General features: G+C 38.2%; 1 protein-coding gene and 1 pseudogene across 3 annotated transcripts in view; both read right to left on the reverse strand.

Moving 5' to 3' along the window:
- The window catches only part of MOXD1 (monooxygenase DBH like 1), a 151,361-nt gene that overhangs the window by 86,541 nt on the left and 41,036 nt on the right, over positions 1–23,784 (reverse strand). The window lies entirely within an intron of this gene.
- On the reverse strand, positions 3,421–3,511 carry LOC121485971 (annotated as a pseudogene).

Here is a 23,784-nt window from a genome sequence, read left to right on the forward strand (position 1 = left end):
ACTTATAAGAGACAACCAAATTGAGCAAGAAAATGGTATCAGTATATCACAAGTAATCCACTCTGAGAAAGGTCAGTGTTCAAAGCACAACCTGACTTGCTGAAGTGGTGTCAAGGGGCCACAGCTTGAATGGACTTGGCAGCTATAGCTTAGGAAGTGATAGTTCAGTGGAATAGAGATGAAGGGAAGGAATGAAGGAAGGAACCGAGGGACAGGAGATCTCTGGGAAATAATTTACCCACTACTGCAATTCTGAATTCTTATGGAAACTACCATGTTCATGTGTGGCCAAGCTCTGTCCACCATAATTGACCAGTTCAGGAATGGATGCCCAACTAATCAATCTTTTCTTGAGATTTTAAAACTATGAAAAAGCACCTGTCACCTTTTGGAAGCTGGGCATTGTGAAAGAAGTCCTGTGTAGTGAGATCCAATAAAGCTGATGCACAGAAAAGTTCCAAAGACGAGGTAGCCTCAGCAGAGTTTGAATACTTCTGTTGTTACTAAAATCAACTGCATCTCTGTCATTCTGTGGCTTACTTGTTCAATCTTTCCTCTTATTTCATTGGTCAATTCCTTTCTATTTCAAAAATTAGTTCAAGTTGGGTTTTTGTTATTTGCAATCAAAAGTCCTAATTAATAATCAAACACAAGTAAATATGTATCATCAATTCATCAGTTCCGTGTGTGCTCTATACACATGGTATCTGAAATTGTCTTTTTTTCCCCCCAGGAACTTTGCCACATAAAACTATTTTGTCTGTTTTCATTTTACTCTTTCATTTTATTTATAATTCTTAATTGGATCTGGGTCCATTAATAACAAAATTACTTCCATAAATGCCACCGAAAAGCAATATGGAAACATAATCACCCCTCTAAGACACACAAAAGTCTCTCTCCCCTGCTTACTGATTCCTGATATAGTCCACCTACGTATTTAGTATTACGGCTGGCTTATTTTGAGGGGCTTTTTAAAAGACTTATGTGTGACTAGGAACCTAGTGAAGGGGAATATTAATTCCCTAAGTCATAGCTCCAGTTTTAATGTTTTTTTTTTTAAATATTCTTTCATGGAATATCACCTCTGTGACTTCCAGCCATATAGATGAGTATGCTACCAGCACAGTGAAGCAGTCCACAACTCTGTTTTCATCAGTCTTCAAGACTGGGACAGGCACCATTCTGATACCCATTGAAACATCTAAAATAACCACACCAGGGTCTCAACAAAAAGAACTTCCATGACTTCAGTTTCACAAAACATACCCCAGATGCCACTGACGATGACCACAACCCACAATAGTTCAGTGAATCTGCTTATTCATCAGTAACAAGCATGTATCAAAACTGACCCATTGGGATGCCTGGGGGGATCAGAGGTTGAGCATCTGCCTTCTGCTCAGGGCGTGATCCTGGGTCCAGGGATCGAGTCCCATATTGGGCTCCCCATGGAGAGCCTGCTTCTCCCTCTGCCTGTCTCTACCTTCTCTTTGTGTTTCTCATGAATAAATAAATAAAACCTTAAAAAAAACTGACCCATGTTTTTATGCTGAAAATAGTTGTGAAATGTAGACAATGATATCATGTTAAATAAATTAGTGGTATGGGGGCAGCCTGGGTGGCTCAGTGGTTTAGCAGCTGCCTTCCTCCCAGGGCATGATCCTGGAGACCGGGGATCGAGTCCCACATTAGGTTTCCTGAACGGAGCCTCCTTCTTCAGCCTGTGTTTCTGCCTCTCTTTCTGTGTCTCTCATGAATAAATAAATAAAATCTTTTAAAAATTAGTGGTATGGATCTTAGTATCCTTGTTCCTGTAGAATATGAGTTTCCAACTTAATTAGGCTGAATAATGACTGTGAATAAGTGAAGTGTCCCACCAGGGAATTGTACTTTAACATGGTTTGAAGATGTGTCATTCCTTCAACTCCTGATCCCTCATTAGAGAATAGAATTAGGCAGCATCAGTCTACATGATTTTTAAGCCAAATGGTTAACTTTGGTTTTCATTCATTTGTGCAATAAGGTGTTTTCAAATGGTATGATATACAATCACATGTGTGGTCTCAGAGTGTCATTGCTCTTCATTTATTTGCATTTGTTTAAAATATAATGGCCGTGAAACCATGAATTCAGAACCTTAACATTTTCTTTTTAACTTATTCAAAGTGCAATTCAACATAAAAGCTAGTGACTACATTTATCAGAACAGCAGTTTTTAAGGTTTCTACTGCATAGTTTTATTACCATAATGTATGTTCTGAAATCAACTGTAATGTCTCAAAGGCTCTTGATGCTCTAAAACCAAAGTAGTTTCGATTCCCAATTTATTCGAAAGGAGAAATTTCAGTGAGAACCATTTATTCAGATTGGATCTGGTTGCAAGATTACAGCTGTGTTGCCCAGAACTATTGTTAAAGTATGAATTCTCAAGAGGACTGATAAGAAAAAAAAAAATTTCCCTAAATTGTGCTGCCTCTGAAGTTGTAGTAGACAACCCAAGTCCAGCATTCCAAACACTTTTAAATGCTGGGCTTGTGCCCCAGAGCGAAGGGGGAGGAGAGTAGGGAAAGTGTTGGATCAACTGACAGAAGCTAGAGCCCAAGAGTCACTAGACACAAAGCAGGCTGGGCAGCAACTTTCTATGCTTAGACTCCCTCTTCCTCTATTCAGCATTCTTACGTACACATTCAGAGTTTTGGCTTATTATACATTTTTTTAATTTTTAAATTTAAATTCAATTTGCCGACATAACACCCAGTGCTCATCCCATCAAGTGCCCTCCTCAGTGCCCATTACCCAGCTATCCTGTCCCCCCACCCACCTCCCCTTCCACAACACTTTGTTTCCCAGAGTTAGGAGTCTCTCATGGTTTGTCTCCCTCTCTAATTTTTCCCACTCATTTTCTCTCCTGTCCCTTATAATCCCTTTCACTATTTCTTATATTCCCCATATGAGTGAAACCATATGATGATTGTCCTTTTCCGATTGACTTACTTCACTCAGCAGGATACCCTCCAGTTCCATCCACATCGAAGCAGATGGTGGGAATTTGTTCTTTCTGATAGCTGAGTAATATTCCATTGTATGTAGAGGTCACATCTTCTTTATTATAATGTTTTTTAAAAGCACTAAAGCATTTTTTTCATCTAGTCACAGCAACTATTAATTCTAAAGAAAATGCAGTATCAAAATTTGATGTTAGTATTGTATCAACACTGGGAGTTTTGTCGATTCTTGATCTTGGAGACAAAATGTATTGTTCAAGAAGAGGCATCCAGTATAGGGCCATGTGAGTTTTGATTGGCCAGGACATTATTATTTTTGTATTTCTTTAAATGTCATGACAAAATACCGGAATGGGGCCACAGATTTATGAATTACATTCCTATTAATCTCTATGCTCAAAGTAAATTGTTGAAAAGTATGGAATGTTTCACAAATTTGTGTGCCATCGCCAATCTTCTCTGTATTGTTCCAATTTTAGTATATGTGCTGCCGAAGCAAGCATTATTAAGGCTATTTTACTCAATGAATATGCAAATACCCTTGAGAAACTTAAAATATTATTAGTCATTTATTTATGAATGTGAATTAATTAGGTTCTGTTGCCAAACAACTCAAGAATATAAAAACAAACAAGGCAGAAAATTACGTTTAAGGAAGTTTGTAACAGCATTCTCGGTGTGTCTACTGTTCTTTGAATTTTTAATAAATTATTCATGAGCTCTAAAGTAGCTTTTAGACCTATATTAACAAATATTAATGTTCAGTTAACTGAGATATTCAATAAACTAGAGGTCACCTCGTTCCTCTGAGAAATGTTACATTAATACCTAAATGGCCAGCAAGGAGTAGTGAAAGACCTGGAGGTCCGGAGACTGAGTTCTCTTGGCTGTGCCATTAAACAGCTGTGTGACATGACTGTGAGCAAGTCACAGCACACTAGTTTCCTTACAATCAGACTCTCATGCTCTAGACTATATACAGACTAGATGAATACAATAACAACCTCATGAGCTCAGGTAACTGAATTAGCATACATTTTATGAATGCAGAAAATAACATACATGTAAGTTAAGAAACCTGCCCAAGTGTCAGAGCCCAGATTTGACTACTAGATCAGGAATTGGTGCTCCTAACTACCACACTATATATTCATATCTTTAATGGTAGGGGAGTAGATGAGACAGTGTCAGTGCTCTACCAAGGTCACTTCAGGTTCCCTTAACCTTTTCTGTGTACCTATCACCCAGGTTCTGAGGCCTTATTTCTAATCACTCGCACCTGTGACTTTCCTCAAAGGCCTGATCTTGGGCTCACTTTGCAGGGAGCAAGAAATGCCAGGAAATATACATTACTCTGAGGAAAATGAGAGGAAGGCAGTATGAATGTCCAGCACCTTTGGGCCAGATGGGACAAACTCTAAACAAAATATATGCTTTCTGTGGGTGCTATGGACTGAATATCTATATCCCCCCCAAGTCCATATACAGATATTCTAGCCCCCAAGGTGATGGTATTGGAAGGTGGGGCCTTTGGGGGACAATGAAGTCATGAGAGCAGATCTCTCATGAATGCAATCAATGTCCTTATAAAAGAGACCCTGTAGAGTTCCTTTGCCCCCCTTGCCACATAAGGACCCAGTGACAAGATGGTCATCTATGTGGAACTGGATCTCACCAGACACCAAATCTGTGGACACTTTGATCTTGGACTCCAAAGCTGTGAGAAATAAATTTCTGTTATTTGTAAGCCACCCAGTGTACAGTATTCTTTTAGAGCACTCATGTGGACTAAGACAATGGGGTTAGGTTAAAGCTGGAAATACAATGCAATATCACCCTTGGCTTTTCCCCTTCCTAGCCTTACTCCTCCACCTTGTGTTCTCTTCTGGCATTTCCTTAATCAGTCATTTGCACATAAATCCTTGTCTCAAGAGACTGCATCTGAGAACCCAATGTAATACACAGAGCATAATGGAAGAACATTTTTTTGGACCACATTTCTGGGGGTTTGAATCCAATCCTGGGGGTTTAAATCTTGTTCCATTACCTTCTTATTTATTTATTTATTTATTTATTTATTTATTTATTTATTTAGAAGTATATTTGACATATAACAGTGTGTAAATTCCAGGTGTACAACAATGGATTTGACACATTTTTATATTGCAATACGATTTATATATCGTAATACCATTATTATGAACATGCTAAAAGACCAAGTCTTACTTATTCCCACCATAGAAAAGAATCAACTTCTCTCAGACTCAGTTTCCTTATAAGTATGTCAATGTTAATCAGGTTTACTTATAAGATTACCTGAGAATCAAATAGCTGGCACATCTGAAGCAAAAGACACCTTATAGGTGCACAGAGAAGGATGTATTGTTTTGTAAGCTGGATTCTGGGTTTTAAATACATTTTTAACTTGGCACTCAAATAGATAACAAGTCTATACAGGTAGCCCATTCACAAACTCCAGTTTTTTGAAATCTAATTTTAAGATTGTGTGTTACAAATATTCAGGCAAAAAAAATATTGCCATGGTCACATTTTGTTGCAAAATCATGTAATCATATGAAATACATATTTATGTGTGCCATGTCAATTTATTTAGGACTTGATTTTCAGATTTGTACATGAATGACAGTATTTTCTCTACAGAGATCTTTTTCTGAAATGTGATCTCCCTCCTTTCTCCAAAAGAAACAACTACATTGACGTTTCTTATGCATATTTATGCACAGTTTTGAATATAAAATTTCCTTTCCTGAAAATCTGTCTCTCGAAAAGATGGCCTCCATCCATCCATTTCATTCATTCACTCAACTAATTAACTGAAGATAAAAAGTACCCCATGTATTTGGCTCTTTGTCAGATACCAAGAAGTAAACAAAGATGTATTGCATCACACATGAATCTGACAATCCTAGTTGATATTCTAGAAAGGTAAAGAAGTTAAGGGCAGAGAATTATAACTTTTGGTTGCATTCCAGCATCAATTCCCGCAGAAGACTTTTTAGCAGGGTCCTGAATTTTTTAGCCACACCATTTGGCTAAGAATGATTCCCACTTCCCTTGAGTAGCCTAAACCCATCTATGTGATCCCATCCTTGAAATGAATTTATATTGGTCAAATCACAGGGACTTTTAGATGGTGACTGACAGAAGAGCTGTCCTCCCAAAACACAAAAGAGAATGTGCTATTTCATAGTTGGAGCTGCTATTTTTCTACCACAAGGGAAAAGAGCCTAAGAGTGAAGACCACACAATGTTAAGGGCAAAGCTCAAAATGAAGCTGTAGCTCATGAAACATCATAAATCTCTAGACTAAGGAATCTATTTGAAATAAGTGCAAGCAACATTCAGTTAAAATAAAAGAGTTCTATGCTGATAGTTATTATCAAGGACAATTGTTTTCTTCAGTCACCTTTCTTTAGACCGTGAAAACTGAGATGACTACCCAAATCTGGAGTAAGTCAGAAGCTATGTTAATTCAGACTCTGAAAAAAACACAAAAGGAAGTTCCCAAAATAACTAGTTGAGTTCTATAATGTGTTTGAAAATTACACTTTTTCACATGAGAACACTGAATATTTAGGACATGCCAAAGCAGTATGAATCATCCTAATTTATATTTCCCATCTTCAAAATGTTTTTTAAGTTATTCTCTAGGCACAGCATCCATTCTAGTCCACAGTTCCAGACATCCCACCTGAATTACACCAGTAGCCAGCCACCTACTTGTCTTCTTAGATGCTTAGGAGGTTGCTTTCTGGACAACACTCCCCATCCCAACCAATCTTCCCAAATCACTTTTCATCTTGTTAATCTAACTAATATTCAATGGCTTCACACCAGCCATCTTATAGCCAATCAAGTCTACATTTCTCTTCCTGACATTCAAGATCTTATGTGGTTTGCTGCATGTGACCTACACAGTCCCATATGCATGAATGCCCAGACACCAGAATCCCTTCTTACTACATATGCACCATATTTTTCTTGCCTCTATACTTTTGTTCAGTGTTTATTCCATCCAATATGTCCTCCTAGTCACTCTTGAAAGTCCTGGTTTTGTTTCTCCTGGATGCCTTCTCTGATTATTTTGGCACATATTTGCCTTGTTTCTCTAAGCTTCTTTCAGGAGGCAGTGCTATGTGGTAGCATAAGCCAAAGACTTGGTTTGGAATTCAACATCTGGTACTTAACTAGCTGTGTGACCTGGTACAGATTGTTTACCTTTACTGAAACTCAGTTTTCTTATTTATGAAATGAATATACAAATCATTTTTTTAATTCATTGTAAAACGTAAAGGAGAAAATGTCCTTAACACATTATAATTGTATCAAGCAGTTGAAAACTATATTCAGTTCTGTACAACCCAGAACATATATCTTTTTTATTGAATGTAATTATTACATATGAGTTTTTCTCCTTCGTTGGAATAGCAACTCACTGTTTTGCCACTTGTTAACAATTCATTATGTGGAGGAGACTTCTTCAAGGCCTTTATTATTTGTTGTAATTATCTGTTGTAATTAAAAGATAACATCAAGACTAAATCTTGCTAGTTATTTTTTAATTTTTTTTTTTTTTAAATTTTTATTTATTTATGATAGTCACAGAGAGAGAGAGAGAGAGAGAGGCAGAGACATAGGCAGAGGGAGAAGCAGGCTCCATGCACCGGGAGCCCGATGTGGGATTCGATCCCGGGTCTCCAGGATCGTGCCCTGGGCCAAAGGCAGGCGCCAAACCGCTGCGCCACCCAGGGATCCCATTGCTAGTTATTTTTTAGTATGCTATTGCTTACATCTTTATAAGTATGAGCTATTTTTAAATAATAAGTTGAATTCTTTTTCAGGTTAATTTGCATTTCAAACCATGGCAATTCATGGAATTCAATGTTCATATAAAGTAGATATGATTTTACTGTTTCATACTACAGAAAATGGTTCAGAGAACTTTCCCTACAGTTTTATTAGTCAATACATGCATTTCAATGCAGCAAAAAAAGTGTGAGTGTATATGGATTTCTGCCAATCCAAATGTAGAGTGGAGAAACACACAGGGATCAACATGTTTTGTGGAGAATAAGAATGCAGGAAGGGGGAACTCCTCATAGGAACATAGTTTGACATCCCAGAACAACAGGGGGGACAGACTTATGCAATAAAATACATAGACACTACAACTTTATTTTATGTGACCCATCTCTTATCCTGGAGAAGTGAATTAAAGGTTAATAGAGGAAAGAATCGGAAGCAGCCCTCACCTGAGCAAAGATAAGTAAACATTAAATTACCAAAACAATAAAGAAAATAATTGCAACATTTAGGTCAAGTAAGGTCTAGATCCTTTAATGTAGTGATAAGGCAGCCATGACTACTGAGTCAAGAGATAAGACATCAGAATAAAACATACCTTCCTGGCACATTGATCCTAGACTTCTCACCTCCAGAACTATGAGATACAAACTTCGGTGGTTTAAGCCACCTGGTCTATGGTATTTTGATATGGCCACCTAAGTAGACTAATACGGAAAGTTTATAAATGATATAAAGCTGAAAAAATTTAATGTTGCTCTTTATTAAATTATATTATATCTAGACAATGGACTATACCACACAATCACAAAAGAATTAAATAGTTCTATACATTGTGTAATAGAACATTTCCAGGACATACCATTAAATGTAAAAAAGCAAGTGTCAAAAAAAATAAGGTAATCCCATTGATATTTAAAAATAAAAGCAAAATAAACTACTTTATATATATATATATATATGTACTTTATATATATATAAAGAGAGAGTGATGAGAATATACACAGAAGTAGACCTAAAGGGATATGATTGCATACGTATAGAAAATTTCAGAAAAATACAAGAAAATATTAATTTGGCTTATAGGAAGTAGAACTTGAATGGTAGAAGTTAGAGCTTTTTGCTTTTGATTTCATATCCCTTGGTATTTGAATTTTTACAGTGAACAAATATTAATTTTTATAATTTTTTTTTAATTCTGGTTCTATCACTTACTAGCTGAATGTCCCTGAGAAGCTAATTAATATGTGAGTCTCTATCTCCTACCTCACAAGGAGATCACGAGAATTACAGAAGACATTGGAAAACTCCTCATAGGACATGGTATCTGCAAAGCATTCATCAAATGTTAGTTTTAGTATTTCCCATGCATAATCTATCTGCAATATTACATATGTATTATATATATGCTATGCTATTATACTTAATCATATAATACAGTCTCCAAAAACCTTCAAAATTGTTTATTTCCCTACACAAGGCAAAATAATCTGTTTCCTCTCATAATGTTTTAAATGAAAATTTGTTATTTAGAGAAATAATTGACCAGGATGTATTTGGGGCTCGATTTCTAGGATGACATGTTGATCCTCTGAACCCAATCGAATCTTCTGAGTCTTTAGGCTCTTAGAAAAACTGAAAGAATTTTCTACCCCAAACCTGTTGTCAACTTCAAGCCCAATGGCAGATGTCAGCATATGTGGTTCACCGCAAAGACCCTGTGACCTTCTTTGGTTCTGCATCAAAACTTTTCTATTTCTCAGGGTTGTTTGGGGGGGGTTTTGTTTTTTTGGTCTCTTTTGAAGTAATAGTTGCTAGTCTGCTTTTTGTTTTTATTGTTTGTTGTTGTGCATGGTTATTTTTTTCTTTTATAGTTTAAAGGCCTAATAATTTCATCCATGTAAGGACAAAATTCAATTACTAACAGATGATCCTAATGATAAAATGCCACAACCCCAAATTAGAGGAAAGAGAAACCACTCAACTTCTCTTTCCTCAAATACAACTTACAAACCAAAATAACCAATTTAATTGTGTGTATTTTAAAACTAATTTTTAAGAACTTATTTTCATGTCCTGAAATTTCTAGTACTTGTGTTTATATATGATTTATCATAATAATTTAGGCAGCTTTAAATAAAGTATATCATTTTAGCATTTATTTATTATAATTTAAGGATTATATTTCCTGAAGAAATTTAATAAATGAACTACCTTTTTTTCTTCTAAGACTAGGAAAATAATCATTGAATGATATTTTTTATTTTATCAGGCATAGTTTAAAGATTAGATCTAACTGTAGGCAATACAAATTAATAACATTGCCCTTTGTAAAGTTCTATGTTGGCTTTTATTGAGAGGTCTAGAATTCACTGCTCTTTAACTTTAAATTAAATGTAAATGTAAGTATATTCTGTTTTATTTTATAAGAAAGGAGAAACTGATGCTGTTTTTCTCGAGAGATGTAAAATAATGTTGCTTTAGAACGGATACAAATGTAGGTCTTCAAATCATTATTTTACTGAGTTTTGGCTCTATGAAGTGTCCAGAAGTAGCACAGCAGAACTGTTCAGTTAGGCTCTGAAGATAGATACATAATCCACAGTATCACACATTCAAAGTTCATTTGTCTAGGGGATAAGACAGATTTTCTGAACATTGTTTGCAACTCACCATCATTGACTTAAATCTAGATTCAAGTCATTAATCTAACAAATGCTCACTACGTACCACTACCAGGAACTGTGCCCAGGGCTGAAAATCCAAGGATAAGTATGGCACAGCTGTGAGGGGGCTAATGCTTTATGGTCAGGCAAAAAGATGAGTCCCATAGAAAATATGTAAGCTCTATGGCATCAACAATAGCTACCACTTGTGAATATTTATAGGTACCAGGCACATTACACATATTATCACATTTCACTTCATTCAGTCTTTACCCAACCTGGAGATAGGTGCTACTGTCTTCGTTTTACAGGCAAGGATATTGAGGTACAGTAAAGTAAAATGAACAAACTTAAATAGCTGCTTTGTAGCAGGCTTGGACTGGCACCAGGGCTGACCATCTCCTTTCTTTTCTGAACAGGCTGCAATGGGGTGTGAAAGGGAAGTTAGGGTTAGAAAAGGAATTGAAGGGGACCCCTGGGTGGCTCAGCAGTTTAACGCCTGCCTTTGGCCCAGGGCATGATCCTGGAATCCCAGGATCGAGCCCCGTGTTGGGCTTCTGGCATGGAGCCTGCTTCTCCCTCTGCCTGTGTCTCTGCCTCTCTCTCTCTATGTCTATCATGAATAAATTAATTAAAAATCTAAAAAAAAGAAAGAAAGAAAGAAAGAAAGAAAGAAAGAAAAGGAATTGAAATAGGCTCAAAATAATTTTGTACTTTAATGTTACAGTATGTTTCAAAGAGCCATTTGATTGTTTTTTAACAATTTACTTACTTATTTTAGAAAGAGCACATGGGTTAGGGGGTGGTACAGAGAGAGAGGGAAAGAGAATCCTCAAGCAGAAGCAGACTCCCCACTGAGCACAGAGGCACAGAGCCCAAGGAGGGGAGCTGGATCCCAGGACCCTGAGATCATGACCCTCACTGAAATCAAGAGTTGGGTGCTTAACTGAAGCACCCAAATAGCCATTTGATCTTTGAAATGAAGTTTTGCCCTCTGGTTATGAAAAGGGATGATTAAAAAAGTGAAAAAGATCATCTGTGGAGACCCAGGATTGAGTCCCACGTCGGGCTCCCTGCATGGAGCCTGCTTCTCCCTCTGCCTCTCTCTCTCTCTCATGAATAAATAAAATTGTTAAATATATATATATATATATATATACATATATATACATATACATATATATGTATAATCTTTTATACTTCAAGAAAGTTAAGCAAAAAAATGAATACCAGTGGATGGCTTTTGTAATTCTGGCTCCTTTCTCATTTTTTATGTGTTTTAACATGAGGCCTCCATAAAAAGGAGTGCTCATTTTTAGGGCAATTCCATGAAAACAAGACAGCAAACTGAAGTGTGAGTTATCAGACTGTGAGTTGAGTTAAACTGGACTTCTGTGGGTGAATCCCCACCCTAGGTGGATAACCCCTATTCTACGAAGCCTTCGCTTAGCTTAGTAAACAGGTTCACACTGAATTCACCTTTTCAAAGCCCTTAAGTGTCCTGCTGCCTTCCAGCTATTTAAATAAATATGTCTCTTCTAGATGCAGGTTTCTGGAAAGCAAAGCAGATGTTTTATTCATCTTTGAGGTTATTTGCTTGCTTGCTTACCTTTGAAAAGTTTAAATATAGGGAAAATAGTATAATATTATTTGTATAAAAACCATCCAGAATTAGTTCACATCTTGTCATTTCAACTTTGCTATTCATCTTTGCCCTACTTGAACCAGCACATATCTCTGTTCTCACCAGATGCTCATGGTGACCTGAATCGCCAAACCGACCATCAAGGTGGGTGTCAAGTACAAACTCGGGTTGTTAGTCTTAACAGGTCTGATCTACCTTTTTTCCTAAATATGCTGGTCAACTCCTTTAAATCAAACCCAAAGTAACTTTTGCAATTAATACTTTTTAGCAGAGTTTAAATATTCTCAGGTCAGGTCTGTAGTTCTAGAATTACATTAAAAAATGGATCTATGAAGGTAACATAAAAAGCATGGTTGATTTATTCCACATTTTTCTCAATCAGATAAAAGCTACACTCAATTTAAATGCCATAATTTACAACCAGCACAGATATTCAAAGAGAATTTTGTAGTTTCAGAAATGTGGCCAACCTCCTTTCTTGGCAGTTAAAAGAAGAAACTGAAAAAGGAACTGATAAATCGAGTTATAATAATAGTTTCAAAAGAGAACTCTTCATTTTTCCTTCTCCATGATCCATCACTTCTTTCAGATTTGTTTAAAAGTCTTAATCCCCAACATCAAGTGAGTTGGGAGGGTTACAATTTCTCCCTCCACAACAACCCTTGTGAGCATTTCCTTATATTCAAGGCCACTTTCCCAACTGAGGCTGCTTTTCCCTCTCACATACATTGTCCCAACATGTCCAGGCTAAACTCCTGGCTCTCATCCTCTGTATTCTAAAATCTCTACAACAAATAATATCATTTCTCCAATCAAAACCCAATAGTCCCTCTGTGCCTCAAGAGAGACTCTCTTCTTGACTTGTAATTCATGCTCTCTGTGGTCCTATCATGAGATCCCCAAACATTACCAGGAATCTGTTTTCTGTCCCTTTGGTCATGGCATTCCAGCATTCTCATCCTGAATCTGGTAAAACTGAATTGTATCCTTTGGAACTTAAACTTCCAGTAGAACTAAATGTTCAGAACATCTCTCAGTTGAAAGACATCTGGATTTTCAAGACTTAAAACAAATGTGTCTTGAAATGTATTGATAAGCTCAGTGAGAAGTTAAGGAAGATTTCCCAAAGGTAAAAGAAAAAGAATATAAAGTTGAAATCAGAATGATAAACAAAAACAGAAACTAAGGCTCCTGTGGGAACATATGTCATACTATGATCCTAGAGTCTCCAGGAATAATGGCCGCAGAACAGGATAGTTAATGATGCAGGACTGAACATGACATACCTCTCCCTCAACTTCAGTTAAACATAGAACCTGAACCCTCCAAGCTCATACTAATCCAGTAAAATGGTGGACTAGAAAAAAAAAAATCTAACCTTTAACAAAGGCAGCGGATGAAAAAAACCTGTCTCTGCAATAGTTCTGGGTTATTATGAATCAAATGTCTTTGTCTTTCCTTTCTCAAATTTATATGTTGAAGCCCTAACTTTGAATGAGATGGTATTTGAAGACGAGTTCTTTGGGAGGTAATTAGGGTTGGATGAGGTCATGACGGTAGAGACCTCATGATGGGATTAATGCCCTCATAAGAGTCACCAGAGAAATTGCTGTCCTCCCCCTCCTCACCCCATCCTTACACAAAGAAGAGGTCATATGGGCACAGAGTGAAATGGCAGCTGTCTACATGCCAAGAGAAGAGATTTGCAAATGAAACCTACCGGCCAGCACCTTGATCTTGGCCTTCACAGCTGTGAGAATTAAGCTTCTGTTGTTTACCTGTCTATGGTACTTTGTTATGGTAGCCTGAACTGACTAAGACATGGGTAGAAGAAAATAATAACCTATTCTCCTCTGGAGATGTGTAAACAGAGGTCCACCCTCATGGGACAGCAGGATGCAAATTTATAGTCCTGCATGGTTGGGGAATTTCCAAGCCAAGAAAAGAAAGGATACTTCATGAGTTGCCATCCCCTGGCATCTGGCAAAACCAAATACAAATATAATACTTCCTGGAAGGAGCATCCTCTCGTCCAGTACCTTGTGATTTCCATGGATTACAGTAACTTGGAAAAACTTAACAGACACTTGGGGAAACAAGAAACTATCCACAACATATTTAGATTTCCAAGGACTTGAGTCATTGGAATTATTAAACATAAAATAGAAAATAACTATTTATATTTCACTTTTTAAAATGTTATTTAGTATATTTAAATGTTTTAAAGAAATAAAAGATGGGCTTGGAAAGAAGAGCAAGGGGGGGCAGGGCAAGATGGCAGAGGAGCAGGGTCCTCAACCCACCTGGCCCCACCAACTTACCTAGAAAACTTTCAAACCATCCTGCAAACCTATGAATGAGACCTGAGATTTAAAGGGAGAACAGCTGGAAGGGTTTTCGCCTCTAACAAGGTAGGAAGGCAGAAAAAATAATATAAAAGAGAATCCAGTGGGGGAGGGGCCCCGAGGAGCCGGGCCAAGGTGGGGGGAGCCTCCAGGACAGCAGAGCCCGGCCCCAGAGAAGGAGGAACTTTAGAAAATCTGCCCCGGATTATTCCCCGAAGGAAAGGCCTCAGCAGGGAGCCCGGGCAGAACCGCAGGAGGGGGCTGGGGCCTCCAGTCTCCCGGGGTCACTGATAGATGAGGGGCCCGGGGGAGGGCGCCCCACACACCGGCCGAGCGCGGTAAGGGCTGGAGCCCCGGGGGCCTCAGGGAGAAGCCGGGGGTGGGGGGCTCCGGGGGCGGGGGGCTCCGGGCCGAGGGGGCTGCGCCTGCTGCCTTCGGGAGCCGCGCCCGGGAGCGATTCCAGCAGCGCAGGCCCCGGATCCCAGGGCGCCGGGACACAGCCCCGGATCCTGAGTTCCCCCGGGACAGGCGGAGGCGGGGAGGGCCCAGGACAGCGAGGATGCTCCTGCCACCGGGGCGCCCAAGCTGTGCAGGTCAGGGCCCCCCACCGCCCCCGGAGCATCCCGGCCAGTGTGGACTGGGAGACTGCGGTACTTACTGGGGGACCTGACTCCAGGGCTGGAGAGCTGGCCCCGCCAGTGTTGTTGTTCCTCCTGGTGTCACCCTGAGCCTGGGAGGGGAGGCGCCTCCAGGGACCGGAGGCATCAAGGGGTAACCAGCTCCCACTGAGTCCGGCACCTGGCAGAGGACGGGGCAGCTCCCCCAGGTGCGCACACCTGAGACTCAGCACAGCAGGCCCCTCACCCAGAAGACCAGCTGGACGGACAGGGGAACAGCAAGTTATGAACCAAGCAGCGCCTAAAGCTCCAGGGGAAGTCTAAGGATTTACAGTATATAGAACCAGAGGGTACCCATCCTATTTTTTTCTTCCTTTTTCCAGTACAACTCATTTTTATATGAGACTGTAAATTTCCAATATATTTTCTCTTTTCCCACCTTAACTACAATATTTTACCACCTCTTCATTTTTATTATTCTTCCTTTTTGACTTTCATACTTCTACAATTACAGATCCTAGATATATTTTCCACTTCTAGATTCCCTTCTACCTACTCAACTTAATTTTGGGAGATACACAAAATACTTTTTTTTCTTTGTGTATTTTGTTTTCTCTGCCTCATTTTGTTCTAAAATAGCGGAAGTTAATACCTTCTAAAACATGACCAGCATGCACCCAGAACCAAGTGGTATACCATGCTAATTCATTCTGTGAGATTCCTCATTCCCATTCTGCCCCCCTCTTTTATCTCATTTATGTTTTGGTGGTCAATGGTGGGGCTCTCTACAAGTATTTCTGGTTTATATCAATATGGGACTGAGCATCTTCTAACATACAAAACTTAATATACTCAGATCATGAGGACCACCCTCTAGGATCCCTCAGGTACACTACATTCTCCCTCCACTACAACTTCATCACCACCACCATCGCCCCAAACCCCCCCTCTTTTCTCTTCTCCTATTTTTTTCTTTTTTTTTCTCCTCTTCTTTGGGGTTCTTGGCCTTTTATTTTTTACCACTTTGTTTTAAAATTTGTTTATAGATTTAGTGATCCTTTTATTTTATTTCATTCTGACCTTTGTTTAGAATTTCTGGTCTCTGACCTCGGCAGAATCATCTAAGGTGAAATTTACTTAGGTTGTGTTTGATATTCTTGACTCAGCCCATTCACACAGCCACTCTGCACTGAGCAAAATGACTAGAAAGAAGAACTCACCACAAAGAAAGAATCAGAAACAGTACTCTGTGCCAGAGTTACAGAATTTGGATTATAATTCTATGCAGATAGCCAATTCAGAAACACAATTATAAAGCTACTGGTGGCTCTGGAAAAAACCATAAAGGATTCATGAGATTTCATGACTGCAGAATTTAGATCTAATCAGGCCAAAATTAAAAATCAATTAAATGAGATGCAATCCCAACTGGAGGTCCTAATGGCAAGGGTTAATGAGGTAGAAGAAAGAGTGAATGATATAGAAGACAAGCTGATGGCAAGGAAGGAAGCTGAGGAAAAAAGAGAAAGACAATTAAAAGACCATGAGGAAAGGTTAAGAGAAATAAATGATAGCCTCAGAAGGAAAAATCTACATATAACTGGGGTTCCAGAGAACACCGAAAGGGACAGAGGGTCTGAAAGCATATTGGAACAAATCATAGCTAAGAACTTCCCTAATTTGGGAAGGGAAAAAGGCATTCAAATCCAGGATAGAGAGGTCCCCCCAAAATCAATAAAAACTGTTCAACACCTTGACATTTAAAGGTGAAACTTGCAAATTCCAAAGATAAAACAAAATCCTTAAAGCAGCAAGAGACAAGAGATCCTTAACTTATATGGGGAGAAATATTAGATTAACAGCAGACCTCTCCACAGAGACTTGGCAGGCCAGAAAGGGCTGGCAGGATATATTCAGGGTCCTAAATGAGAAGAACATGCAGCCAAGAATACTCTATCCAGCAAGGCTCTCATTCAGAATAGAGGGAGAGATAAAGAGCTTCCAAGGTAGGCAGAAAAGGAAAGAATATGTGACCACCAAACCAGCTCTGCAAGAAATATTAAGGGGGACCCTGTAAAACAAGAGAAAGCCCAAAGAAATAATCCACAAAAACAGGGACTGAATAGGTATTAGGATGACACTAAATTCATATATTTCAATAGTAACTCTGAACATGAATGGGCTAAATGATCCCATAAAAGACACAGAGTTTCAAACTGGATACAAAAGCAAGACCCATCTATTTGCTGTCTACAAGAGATCATTTTAGACCTAAGGACACCTCTAGCCTGAAAATGAAGGGTGAAGAACCATTTACCATTCAAATGGCCCTCAAAAGAAAGCTGGGGTGGCAATCCTCATATCAGATAAATTAAAGTTTATCCCAAAGACTGTAGTAAGAGATGAAGAGGGACACTATATCATACTTACAGAGTCTACCAACAAGAAGACCTAAGACCCATGAATATTTATGCCCTTAATGTGGGAGCTGCCAAGTATATCAATCAATTAATAACCAAAGTGAAGAGATACTTAGATAATAATACACTAATAGTAGGAGACTTCAACACAACACTTTCAGCAAATGGCAGATCTGCTAAGCACAACATCACCAAAGAAAAAAGAGCTTGAGGGCAGCCCAGGTCACTCAGCAGTTTAGCGCCACCTTCACCCCAGGATGTGATCCTGGAGACCTGGGATCGAGTTCTGCATCGGGCTCCCTGCATGGAGCCTGCTTCTTCCACTGCCTGTGTCTCTGCCACTCTCTCTCTCTCTCTCTCTCTGTGGCTCTCATTAATAAATAAATAATTTTTAAAAAAAGCTTTAAATGATACACTGGACCAGATGGATTTCACGGATATTTACAGTACTTTACATCTGAACACAACTGAATACACATTCTTCTCAAGTGCACATGGAACTTTCTCCAGAATAGACCACATACTGGGTCACAAATCAGGTCTCAATCGATACCAAAAGAATGGGATTGTCCCCTGCATAGTTTCAGACCTCAATGCTTTGAAACTAGAACTGAAGCACAAGAAGAAATTTGGAAGAAACTCAAACACATGGAGGTTAAAGAGCATCATGCTAAAAGATGAATGGGTCAACCAGGTAATTAGAGACAAATTGAAAAGATTCATGGAAAATAATGAAAATGAAGAAACAACCATTCAAAATCTTTGGGATACAGCAAAAACAGTCCTAAGAGGGAAATACATCACAAGCATCCCTCAAAAAATTGGAAAAAAACTCAAATACACAAGCTAACTTCACATCTAAAGGAACTAGAGAAAGAACAGCAAATAAAACCTACACCAAACAGAAGAAGAGAGTTAATAAAGATCGAGCAGAATTTAATGAAATAGAGACCAGAAGAACGTGGAACAGATCAACAAAACCAGGAGTTGGTTCTTTAAAAGAATTCATAAGATACATAAACCATTCGCCAGCCTTATTAAAAAGAAAAAAGACTCAAATTAATAAAATTATGAATGAAAGAGGAGAGATCACAACCAATACCAATGAAATACAAACGATTTTAAAAACATATTATAAGCAGCTAAACACTAATAAATTAGGCAATCTAGAAGCAATGGATGCATTTCTGGAAACCCACAAACTACCAAAACTGGAACAGGAAGAAACAGAAAACCTGAAAAGGCTGATAATCAGGCAGGAAATGGAAGCAGTCTTCAAAACTTTCCAAGACACAAAAGTCCAAGGCCAGATGGCTTCCCAGGGGAATTCTATCAAACGTTTAAAGAAGAACAATACTTATTTTGCTAAAGATGTTCCAAAAGATAGAAACAGACAGAATACTTCCAAACTCATTTTATGAGGCCAGCATCACCTTGATTCCAAAACCAGACAAAGACTCCACCAAAAAGGAGAATTACAGACCAATATCCCTGATGAACACAGATGCAAAAATTCTCAACAAGATACCAGCTAGAGGATCCAACAGTACACTAAGGTGATTATTCACCAACGAAGTGGGATTTATCCCTGGGATGCAAGGTTGGTTCAACACTAGTAAACAATCAACATGATAGATCATAACCACAAGAGAAAAAACTAGAACCTTATGATCCTCTCAATAGATGTAGAGAAAGCATTTGACAAAATACAGCATCTATTTCTGTTGAAAACTCTTCAGAGTGCAGGGATAGGAATGTTCCATTCCTCAGCATCTTAAAAGCCATCTACAAGAAGCCCACAGCAAATATCATTCTCAATGCAGAAACACTGAGAGCCTTTCCCCTAAGATCAGGACCACGACATGGATGTCCACTGTCACCACTGCTATTCAACATAGTACTAGGAATCCTAGCTTCAGCAATCAGACGACAAAAAGAAATAAAAGGCATTCAAACTGGCAAAGAAGAACTCAAACTCTCCCTCTTCACAGACGACATGATACTACTGTACACAGAAAACCCAAAAGACTCCAACCCAAGATGGCTATAACTCATACAGCAATTCGGCAGTGTGGCAGGATATAAAATCAATGCCCATAAATCAGTGGCATTTCTATACACTAACAATGAGACTGAAGAAAGAGAAATTAAGGAGTCAATCCCATTTATATTTGCACCCAAAAGCATAAGATACCTAGGAATAAACCTAACCAAAGAGGTTAAGAACAGAACACTTCTGAAAGAAATTGAGGAAGACACAAAGAGATGGAAAAATATTCCATACTCATGGATTGGAAGAATTAATATTGTGAAAATGGCAATTCTACCCAGGGCAATGGACACATTCAATGCAATCCCTATCAAAATACCAAGGACTTTCTTCAGAGAGTTGGAACAAATCATTAAGATTTGTGTGGAATCAAAAAAGACCCCAAATAGCCAGGGGAATATTGAAAAAGAAAACCAGAGCCAGGGCATCACAAGGCCGGATTTCAAGTTGTACTACAAAGATGTGATCATCAAGACAGTGTGGTGCTGGCACAAAAACAGACCCATAGATCAATGGAACGGAAGAGAGAACCCAGAAATCAGCCCTCAACTCTATAATTAACTAATCTTCGACAAGCAGGAAAGAATATCCACTGGAAAAAGGACTGTCTCTTCAATAAATGGTGCTGGAAAAATTGAACAGCCACGGGCAGAAGAATGAAACTAGACTATTCTCTTACACCAGACACAAAGATAAACTCAAAATGGATGTAGGACCTAAATGTGAGACAAGAATCCATCAAAATCCTAGAGGAAAACACAGGCAACACCCTTCTTGAACTTGGCCACAGCAACTTCTTGCAAGATACAGCTATGAAGGCAAGAGAAACAAAAGCAAAAATGAACTATTGGGACTTCAACAAGATCAAAAGCTTCTGCACAGCAAAAGAAACAATCAATAAAACTAAAAGACAACCTACAGAATGGGAGAAGATATTTGCAAATGACATATCAGATAAAGGGCTAGTATCCAAAATCTATAAAGAACGTATTAAACTCAACAGCAAAGAAACAAACAATCCAATCATGAAATGAGCAAAAGACATGAACAGAAATTTCACCAAGAAGACACACAGATGGCCAACAAGCACATGAGAAAATGCTCCACAGCACTTGCCATTCTCAATGCAGAAACACTGAGAGCCTTTCGGGAAATACAAATCAAAACCACGATGAGATACCACCTCACACCAGTGAGAATGGGGAAAATTAACGAGACAGGAAACAATAAATGTTGGAGAGGATGTGGAGAAAGGGGAACCCTCTTGCACTGTTGGTGGGAATGTGAACTGGTGCAGCCACTCTGGAAAACTGTGTGTAGGTTCCTCAAAGAATTAAAAATAGAGCTGCCCTATGACCCAGCAATTGCACTGCTGGGGATTTACCCCAAATATATAGATGCAGTGAAAATCCGAGACACCTGCACCCAATGTTTCTAGCAGCAATGTCCACAATAACCAAACTGTGGAAGGAGCCTCGGTGTCCATCAACAGATGAATGGATAAAGAAGACGTGGTCTATATATACAATGGAATATTACTCAGTCATTAGAAATGATGAATACTCACCATTTGTTTCGACATGGATAGAACTAGAGGGTATTACACTGAGTGAAGTAAGTCAATCAGAGAAGGACAAACATTATATGGTTTTATTCATACGGGGAATATAAAAAATAGTGAAAGGGATTAAAGGAGAAAGGAGAGGAAATGAGTGGGAAATATCAGAGAGGGTGACGGAACATGAGAGACTCCTAATTCTAGGAAATGAACAAGGGGTAGTGGAAGGGGAGGTGGGTGGGGGGTTGGGGTGACTGGGTGATGGGCACTGTAGGGGGCACTTAACAGGATGAACACTGCGTGTTATACTATATGTTGGCAAATCGAACTCCAATAAAAATATATCCAAAAATAAAAAAGCAAAGATGAGCAAGATAAAGACTGAGTTAGCATATTTGAAAAAGAAACCAATAGAATTTCTAGAATAAACACATAATTGAACTTTGAAACTCTATGGATGAGTTAAATAGTATGTGATAGAACAATAAGGAAGAATTACTGAAAATGAAAATATCATTATGACCGCCAAAACATTTCTTTCACTTTTATTAAGATATAATTGGACATACACTAAGGTGCATATATTCAAAGTATAAAATTTCTTAAGTTTTGACATACATATATACTCATAAAACCATCACCACAATAAAGATAACTAATATACACATTATCCCCAAAAGTTTCCACATGCTCCTTGGCAATCCCTCACTGTCTTCCCTCCGTGCTTCATTCTTATCCCAAGAGACTGCTAAATGGCTTCATGTCACTATAGATTACTTTCATTTTTTTAGAATTTTATGAAAAATGGAATCATGTTATATGTACTCTTTTCCTGTGGTGTCTTTCATTCAGCATAATTATTTTCAGATTAATCTATGTTGGTTTTATGTACTAATAGTTAATTCTCTTTAATTGCAGAGTAGTAGTGTTCCATTGTTTGTATATACCTCCTTCACCTATTAATACACATTTAGATTAATACACATTATTAATACACATTATCCATTCACATATTAATACACATTTAGATTGTTTCTACTTCTTGGCAATTATAAAGAAAGCTGCTATGAACACTCTTTTATGAATCTTTGGCCATATGCTTTCATGACTCTTGGCTACATAGCTAATAGCAAAATTGTCAGAATACATAACAATGTATGTTTAATTATTTAAGAAACTGCCCAATGATTTTTCAAAGTGGTTGTGCCACTTGCTATTCCCTTCAGCAGTATATTAGAGTTCCAATTTCTCCACATCTTGCCAACTCTAATTTTCACATGGCAATTCGTGCAGGTGGTATCCCAGTGTGCTTTTATTTTGCAGTTTCTGAATAAGTAATGATGTTGAGCATTGTCTCAAGGCAGTGGACTTTGGGCAGAGATGGAGAGTGATCTCTGGGAAATGAGAAACAATGAGGTAAGTCTTAACGATTTCTTCAGTTAATTTTCCAAGGTGAGTTTCTAGGCTATTGCACAGAAAAGTGAAACTCAGGCAGGGCCTGGCATTCTCCTTGAGTTGAGATCAAATTGGGAGCCCAAGGAGGCAAAGTAGCTTACAGCCCACAGAATATAACAATGGGGGCAGAAAAGACACGCACAGAGAGACAACTCAAGACATCTACATTAGGTTTGCTTCAAGTATTACTGAGCATGGATCCTCTCACAGGTAAAAATCATCCTTAAAAATCCTACCCAATATCAGGTGAAAATTACTCTAAAGAATTAGAAGAAATAATGACAGAAATATCACAGTGCAGAAAATAGAGCCTTTCCCAAGCAGAGGGGAAGATCTTATAATTCACACAGTTTTAGGTAAAGTACTCGGAAGGGTTTGCCTTGCAGTGGGTAAAGTGAGTTTCTAACAAAGCTTAAAAATAAGACCCAAAAGGTCTGATTTCATGTAACTTAACAACATCCCAGGAAAAAAGCTCAAAAATTTTTATATTTTTGAAATCTGCACACATTGCTAGTGTGTGGACATATCCAGCATCCAGTAAAGTAAATTAAAAATGTCTGGCATCATACAAAGAATCAGAAAAATAAAGCCCATAATGACAAGATTCAAACCAAACTAACCAGAACTCATGCAAATGATAGAAATAGTAGACAAGGACATTGCAACAGAGATTATAACTGTGTTTCATTTGTTCCAGAAGATAGATCAAAAAATGAATATGTTAAATAGAGACATGCTAGAGAAGATAATTTTAAAATATTCAAATTTAACGTTTAGAGATTAAAACTACGATGACTGAGGTTAGAAATACAGTGTATACTAGTGTATAGTGTTAAGAACAGAGTAGATAATAAAAAAGATAAGACTGGCAAATTTGAAGATAGAGTAATAAAAAAATAAAAGCAGACTAAAGAAATGTATTTTAAGTGAGTTTTGGGCAACTAGCAGCAGCCTGATATACTTACAATTGGAGTCATCATAAGAGGGGAGTGACAGAAAAGCCTATATAAACTAACAACACACCTAATGATAACAGACTGAGTACTTTCACCCTAAGGGAAGGAACAAGCAAAGAATCCACTCTCACCATTTCTATCCATCATTATACTGGAGGTTCTATGCAATGTAATAAGGATGAAATTTTTAAAAAGAAAGAAAAAGGGCCATCAGATCAGAAAGGAAGAAGTAAAACTGCC

This window comes from Vulpes lagopus, chromosome 2 (genome assembly GCF_018345385.1).
Source record: "Vulpes lagopus strain Blue_001 chromosome 2, ASM1834538v1, whole genome shotgun sequence".
NCBI lineage: Eukaryota > Metazoa > Chordata > Mammalia > Carnivora > Canidae > Vulpes > Vulpes lagopus.